The sequence below is a fragment of the Phacochoerus africanus genome, chromosome 12, assembly GCF_016906955.1.
Source record: "Phacochoerus africanus isolate WHEZ1 chromosome 12, ROS_Pafr_v1, whole genome shotgun sequence".
In the NCBI taxonomy this organism is placed as follows: Eukaryota; Metazoa; Chordata; class Mammalia; order Artiodactyla; family Suidae; genus Phacochoerus; species Phacochoerus africanus.
The window spans coordinates 31,435,120-31,443,459 of record NC_062555.1 but is presented as its reverse complement, the minus strand read 5'-3'; positions in this window follow the sequence as shown (position 1 = coordinate 31,443,459).

The window sequence follows — 8,340 nt, the reverse complement described above, 5'->3', positions numbered from 1 at the left end:
CACAATTGTGTGACTTGTTCTGGCCAAAGATGTGAATGGAAGAGATGCGTGTCATTTCCAGGCAGAAGCTTTAAGAACCAGTGCAGGGAGTTCCCATCATGGCCCAGTGGTTAACGAACATGACTAGGATCCATGAGGTTGCAGGTTCGATCCCTGGCCTAGCTCAGTGGGTTAAGGATCCAGCATCGCCATGAGCTGTAGTCAAAGATGCAGCTCGGATCCCACGTGGCTATGGCTGTGGTGTAGGCTGGCAGCTGTAGCTTTGATTCAACCCGTAGCCTGGGAACCTCCCTATGCCAGGGTGTGGCCTGAAAAAGCAAAAAAAAAAAATCTCAGAGGTAATATATTTTCCTAAGGACAGAGAAACATCAACCTGTTTAAAATTCACATCTCCGACTAGATCATTCCTCTTTCCCGTTTCCTGTCCCCACTTTGAACTTCAGTGCAAGGGTCTAACTTCCTTTAAAATATGATGCCAAACGCCCCTGTTCAGGAAACATTTCAGGAGTGATTGCACATGAATCGATTCATTACTGGGCTTGCTGCCCACCCCCAACCTTCCCCCCCATCGCTCTCTCCCCCCACCCCCACCCCCACCCTGGCCCCCTGGAACTTAACTATTCAAAGGGACTATGTTATTGTTCCCTTGTTGATGAGCTCTTTTGTAAATGTGTTCTTTGGATTTCTAGGCTTTTCAGACTAGATTTTACAGGTAGGATTAGCAAAAAGAACTCAGAGCTGAAATACAAGGGGATGAGTCAATCTTTCACTGAGAAATCTTAAAATAGCTTACTTTATTTATTTATTTATTTATTTATTTATTTACTGTCTTTTTGCCTCTTCTTGGGCCGCTCTCACGGCATATGGAGGTTCCCAGGCTAGGGGTCTAATCGGAGCTGTAGCCGCCAGCCTACGCCAGAGCCACAGCAACGCAGGATCCGAGCCGAGTCTGCAACCTACACCACAGCTCACGGCAACCCCGGGTCCTTAACCCACTGATCGAGGCCAGGGATCGAACCTGCAACCGCATGGTTCCTAGTCAGGATTCGTTAACCACTTCACCACGATGGGAACTCCTATTTTTTTATTTTTTATTTATTTATTTATTTTTAAAATAGCTTACTTTAAAAAAAATAAAGAAGTCATCTCATTAGAACCTTCTTGGAGGCCAGATCTTCTATTTCTTCAGGAACCGTGCCAAACTCACGAATCTGTACATCTCAGGCATTCAACAAACATGTTTCACTGGCTTAGGAGACACATTTTCTGCCTTAGGAGACACATTTTCTGAGGCAAAATTTTCAATTATTTTCAGTGAGTTTCTTTTTCTTTTTCTTTGTGTGTGTGTGTGTGTGTGTGTCTTTTTTCTTTTTAGGGCTCACCCTCGGCATATGGAGGGTCCAAGGCTAGGGGTCCAATCAGAGCTACATCTGCTGGCCTACGCCAGAGCCACAGCAATGTGGGATCCGAGCCTCATCTGCCATCTACACCACAACTCATGGCAATGCCAGATCCTTAACCCACCGAGCAAGGCCAGGGATTGAACCCGCAACCTCATGGTTCCTAGTCGGGCGTGTTAACCCCTGAGCCATGACGGGAACTCCCAGTGAGTTACTTTCACAAAAACCATTTTGACACAGGCATTTCATTTGGCAGCAGAATTGATACCTGATCCTGTGACTCATACTTATTAATTCAATTATGAAAAAGCACTCAGTGAACATTTACTGGAAACACGGCTCTCTGCAGGTAAGGCAAGGGACACAAAAGACAATAGAAGCTGTGATGCCTATTTTTGGGAAATCTGACAAATTTATTAGCTCAAACTGAGGAGGAGGGAAAAGAGAAGCCACTCCAAGGTGCCAGTCGCCTTGTGTCTGGCTGGCAGATCAGCCAATATGGACAGTGAACTTTACCAAGTTCGGTGTGTGTCGTCCATTCTTTAAGTTATTCCATACAGAGCAGGGGTCAAGGTGCAAAGCCAGGAGCAGGTGCCATGGCACTAAACTAAGCAAAGAGTGGAACCATTGAAGCTATACTTGGGCGTTTTCCCTCTGCTTTTTTCTCTGCATTTACCATCACGGCAACTACTATTCGTAGCTTCCATTGTTTTGAATGTCATAGACACAATCGAGGATCAGTGCCTGGACCACAATGATTTGCTCAAAACTGTTTTTTTTTTTTTTCTTTGTGGCTGCATCTGTGGCATGTGCAAGTTCCCAGGCCAGGGAGCAAGCCCACACCACAGCAGTGGCAACACCGGATCCTTAACCCACTGGGCTACCAAGGAACAGCATGAATCCCTCTTGAAAGGGAAGCATGGGACCCAGAGTAGGGCACTCAAGATAAGTCAGGTCACTGAGCATGGTGACAAGCATAGCGTAGGACACAATTCGAATGAAACTCACCAAAGAACTTCTTGGGATGTGCCAAGTTGGGGGCCGAGAAAGAGAGAAGCCCCATTTTCCTCTCAACCTGTGCAATGGTCAGGGTGTGTCATGAGTCACGGTGGCAGGCTTGTGAGACAGCTGGTGTAGGAAGGACAAATCCAACAAACTGAGCGAATCAGTGTCTTCCTCACACTCACGCTCCCCTCGACCCTCTCTGCTCCCCTCTTGGCTACGCGAACCACGAACCACGAGAGCAACTCCCCCTCCTTTTTGTTTTTTTCCATAAATAAGTTCAAACTAGGCTTCTATCACTTTCAGCCTAACAGTCGTAATTAACTGTACAGACCAAGAAATGCTCAATGCTTCACACAGTCTTGATTAATACACACATACACACACACACACACACACACACACACACACACACACACACACACAAAACCTAGGGAGTAGTAATTTTTAACTCCTTTTCACAGATAAGAAACAAAACTTCCAGGAGATTATAGCTCACATCTTTGCTATCACCGCACCTTCCCTGCTTTAAATAATTTTTTTTCCTTTTCTTTTTAAGGCCACACTTGAAAGCTTCCAGGCTAGCTGTCAAATCAGAGCTACAGCTGCCAGCCTACACCACAGCCATGGCAACGCAGGATCTAAGCCATGTCTTTGAGCTACACCACAGCTCATGGCAATGCCGGATCCCTGACCCACTGAGCGAGGCCAGGGATCAAACCCACATCCTCATGGACACTAGTCGGATTTGTTTCCACTGTGCCACAACAGGAACTCTTAAAAAATTTTTTTTAAATTAAAGTATAGCTGATTTAAAATGTCGTGTTAGTTTCTGGTGTACAGCAAAATGATTCAGGAATATATGTATTTCATATTCATATATATATATTTTGATATTCTTTTCCATTATGGTTTATTACAGGATATTGAATATAGTTCCCTGTGCTATACAGTGGGACCTTGTTGTTTATATCTTTTATGTATAGCAGTATGCATCTGCTGATCCCAAACTCCTAATTTACCCCTTTTCCACTCACTTTTCCCTTTGGTAATCATAAATAAGTTTTCTCTGTTTGTGAGTCTGTTTCTCTTTCATATATAAATTCATTGGTGTCATTTTATTTTATTTTATTACTCAATGAATTTCATTACACTTATAGTTGTACAACAATCATCACAATCCAATTTATGTCATATTTTAGATTCTTCATATAAGTAATAGTATATGATATTTGTCTTTCTCTTTCTGGCTTACTTCAGTTAGTATGAGAATTTCAGGTTGCATCCATGTTGCTGCAAATGGTATTATTTCATTCTTTTTTATGGCTGAGTAATATTCCCTTGTATATATGTACCACATCTTCTTTATCCATCCCCTCTGTCGACAGACACTTTAGGTTGCTTTTGTGTATTGGCTCTTGTAAATAATGCTGCAGTGAGCACTGAAGTGCTTATATCCTTTAAAATTATGGTTTTCTCTTGATATACACCCAGGAGTGGGATTGTGGGATCACATGGCAACTCTATTTTTAGTTTTTAAAAGAATATCCTACTTTTTTCCATACCGGCTGCACCAATTTACATTCTCACTAACAGTGGAGGAGCACCTTCTCTGCTTTCCACTAAAGAGCCTCTATTTTATTAAATTTCAAATTGAATTCTTTCATTTCGAGGTGCCTAGAGAGAGACCCCAAATAAACAAAATAAGAAATGAAAAAAGATCTCAATTGATACTGCAAAAATACAAAGAACCACAAGAGAATACTATGAACAATTATATGCCAACGAGTTTGACAACCTAGAAGGGACAACTTTCTAGAAACATACAGCCCACAAAAAATTGAATGATGAAGAAATAGATCATTTGAACAGACCAGTCACTAGAAGTAAAATAGAATATGTAATTAAAAAAAAAAAAAAGCCTCTCTACAAACAAAAGTTCAGGACCAGAGGGCTGGACCAAGCATACAAAAAAAGAACTTATACCCATTCTTCTTAAACTCTTCCAAAATATTGAAGAGGAGGGAACACTCCCAAAGACATTCTATGATGCCACCAACATCCTAATATCAAAACCAGACAAAGATACTGCCAAAAAAAGACAATTATAGGCCAATATCTTCGATGAATATAGATGCAAAAATTCTCAACAAATTTAGCAAGTCAAATCCAAAAACACATAAAAAAGATCATACACCATGATCAAGTGGGATTCTTCCCAAGTTCCCAAGGATGGTTCAACATACACAGATCAATGTAATATACCAAAAAATATATACTAACAAAAAAAAGTCAAAAACCACATGATCATCTCAATGGATGTGGAAAACACATTTGACAAAATCCAACATCCCTTCCTGATCAAAACTCTTACCCAACTGGGTATAGATAGAACATATTTCAACATAATAAAAGCCATTGATGACAAACCCACAGCCAATATAATACTCAGTGATGAAAAGCTGAAAGCCTTCTCACTAAAATCTGTAACAAGGATGCACACATTCACCACGTTCATTCAACATAGTGTTGGAAGTCCTGGCCACAGTAATTAGTGAAGGAAGGAAGGAAGAGAGGGAGAGAGAACAAAAGAAAGGAAGGAAGAAAGAAAGGAAGAAGAAAGAAAAGGGGCAGGAAGGCAGGAAAGAAAGAAAGGGTTACCAAATTGGAAGGAAAGAGGTAAAATTATCACCATATGCAGATGACATGATACTATATATAGATAACCCTAAGGTCTTCACAGGAAAACACCTTGATCTGATAAACAAATTCAGCAAAGTAGAAGGATATAAAATTAACATTCAGAAATCAGTTAAATTTCTGTATACTAACAATGAAATATTAGAAAAAGATTATAAAAAGATATATCTTTTCAAATCACACCAAAAAAAAAAAAAGAAAGAAAGAAAGAAAAGAAAAACAAACCTAGGAATAAACCTGACCAAGGAAGTGAAAGACTTACAGGATGAGAACAATAAGACATTAGAAAGGAAATTTAAAAGGATTCAAAGAAATGGAAAGATATTCCATGCTCTTAGATTGGAAGACTTACCATGGGCTGTGGTGTAGGCTGGCAGCGACAGCTCCAATTCAACTTCTAGCCTGGGAACTTCCATATTCCATGGGTACGGCCCTAATAAGACAAGAAGAAAGGGAGAGAGAGAGAGGGAGGAACTGCCCTAGGGAGAAACTGATAGACTAATGGCAGAAACAGTAGCTTAAAAGAACATGTTGTGAGTTCCCATTGTGGTGCAGCGGAAACAAATCCAACTAGGAACCATGAGGTTGTGGGTTCGACCTCTGGCCTTGCTTAGTGGGTTAAGGATCCGGCGTTGCCATGAGCTGTGGTGTAGGTTGCAGACGCTACTTGGATCTGGCGTGGCTGTGGTGTAAGCTGGCAGCCGTAGCTCCAATTGGACCCCTGGCCTGGGAACCTCCATATGCTGCGGTGTGGCCCTAAAAGCGTTTTGGTCACTCTGGAAACTTGATGAAAGTTGCCCAGGATGCCAAGAGAATGCAGACCAAGTTCTGTCCTCTCCCTGTCGTGACAGTCCCCCTCTGAACAGCCCTTTCTCTGTGGCTTCCTCCTCTCTTTCCCTCCTTCCACTGGGCCATCCATCTGCTATATTTCCCCATTTGATTCCCACCCTGTTTTTTTTGTTTTTTTTGGTGTGTTTTTTTTTTGTTTGGTTTTTTGGGGGGTTTTTTTGTTTTTTTGTTTTTGTCTTTTTGCCATTTTCTAGGGCCGCTCCTGTGGCATATGGAAGTTCCCAGGCTAGGGGTCAAATCTGAGCTGAAGCCGCCAGCCTACACCACAGCTCATGGCAACGCCAGATCCTTAACCCACTGAGCAAGGCCAGGGACTGAACCTACAACCTCATGGTTCCTGGTCGGATTCATTAACCACTGAACCACAACGGGAACTCCCTCCCACCCTTGTTAATACTCTTCGTTTTAACATTTACAGAGCTCACTATTCGTCTCATTCCCAAATCCCTCCATTTTTTCCATTAAAGTGAAGAATATGAAAATAAACCAAGCAATGGATTTTATTCTTTTTTTTTTTTTTTAAAGCATGCATCAAAAACACTCATAGGCCAACAACAGATCCCAAAGTCCTGAAACATGCTGCTCTGAGACTTGATTGTGTTGAACTGGACAAAACAATGTTCTTTGGTCTAACTCCTCTGTCACCTTCATGCCTTAGTTTGCCTCCTCTATGTTTCCTCTTACTCATTTATTTCATGCTATAGCTTTTATTTATTTATTTATTTATTTATTTATTTATTTATTTATTGCTGTTTTTAGGGCCACACCTGCAGCATATGGAGGTTCCCAGGCTAGGGGTCCAATTGGAGCTACAGCTGCCAGCCTACACCACAGCCATAGCAACATCAGATCTGAGCCGCATCAGTGACCTACACCACAGCTCAGGGCAACACCGGATCTTTAACCCACTGAGCAAGGCCAGGGATCGAACCCACAACCTCATGGCTCCTAGTTGGATTCATTTCTGCCTTGCCACAACGGGAACACCTATAGCTTTCATTTTTGATGTTTTGTTATTTCTTAAGCTCTCCTGAGAGTGATAATAGGATGGAAGAGGTATGGATAAAGGAATGAACGAATGAATGAATGAATGGTGTACTGCATAGGATATCTGGGGTGTGTAAGAAGGGAATAAGAGGGTGTGAAATCTGGAATCTAATATACGGCACAAATGAACCTTTCCACAGAAAAGAAAATCACGCACTTGGAGAACAGACTTGTGGTTGCCAAGAGGGAGGAGGAGGGAGTGGGATGGACTGGAAATTTGGTGTTAATAGATGCAAACTATTGCCTTTGGAATGGATAAGCTATGGGATCCTGCTGTATAGCACTGGGAACTATATCTAGTCACTTACGATGGAGCATGATAATGTGAGAAAAAAGGATATATATATATATGTATGTGTGACTGGGTCACCTTGCTGTGCAGTAGAAAATTGACAGGACACTGTAAATCAGCTATAATGGAAAAAATAAAAATCATTATAAAAAAGGTAAATTAAATTAAAAAAAAAAAAGAGGTGATGAAATCAACTTTGCCCTGCTTGGTACAATTCATTGCTTTCTCTCTGTCTTCACTTGCTATTAGTTTGGCTCCTCCCAGCTCTCCATTGTTTCATTGTTTCCTAAGGTTCTTTGCCTCTTGCCTGCAGCTTGCCCTGAGATGCCTGCTGACTCCAAATTTGCACTGTAACTGACGAAGGAGGAAGGACAGTTCATGTTAACTGCAGTTCATGTCTGCATAACCTTGGCATCTCCATTAAACTCCTCCTGGTATAGAAAACATGTGACAGCTGAGATAAGATTTTTTTTTTAAATATTAACAAAACCCAGGCCTCGACATAGCATAATCCAATGGAAATATTATGCACAGCCCCAGCCCCACCAGGGTTCGAGAGCCATAATTAAAATGCTATGATTCTGCCATGAAAAGTTGCAGCCTCCACAACTCCAAAATCAAAGCATAAGCTTTAACTAAGTCACACTGCTTTTCTTAAACCCCAAGGACAGCCTAATCACACCGCAATACACAAGAACTCTCTTTCCTTTCCTTTTCTCTTTTATTTTCTTCTCTTTTATGAAAATAAAACTCTTAGCTTTAGGGAGTTCCCTAGTGGCTCCGTGAGTTAAGGATCCAGCATTGTCATTGCACTGCTGTGGTTTGGGTTTGATCCCTGACCCAGGAACTCCTGCATGCCATGGGCATGACCAAAAAAACCAAAAAATTCTTAGCTTTAAACTCAGTGTTGACAGCAATAATAATAATAATAATTTAAATTACACCCCTGAAACAAAAGATCATTGTCTATCTATACTGTGCTTCCCTATTATGCCACCCACTGTTGAGTGTGAAGTGACATTAAACCCCACTTACAGCTTCTAAGCCAGG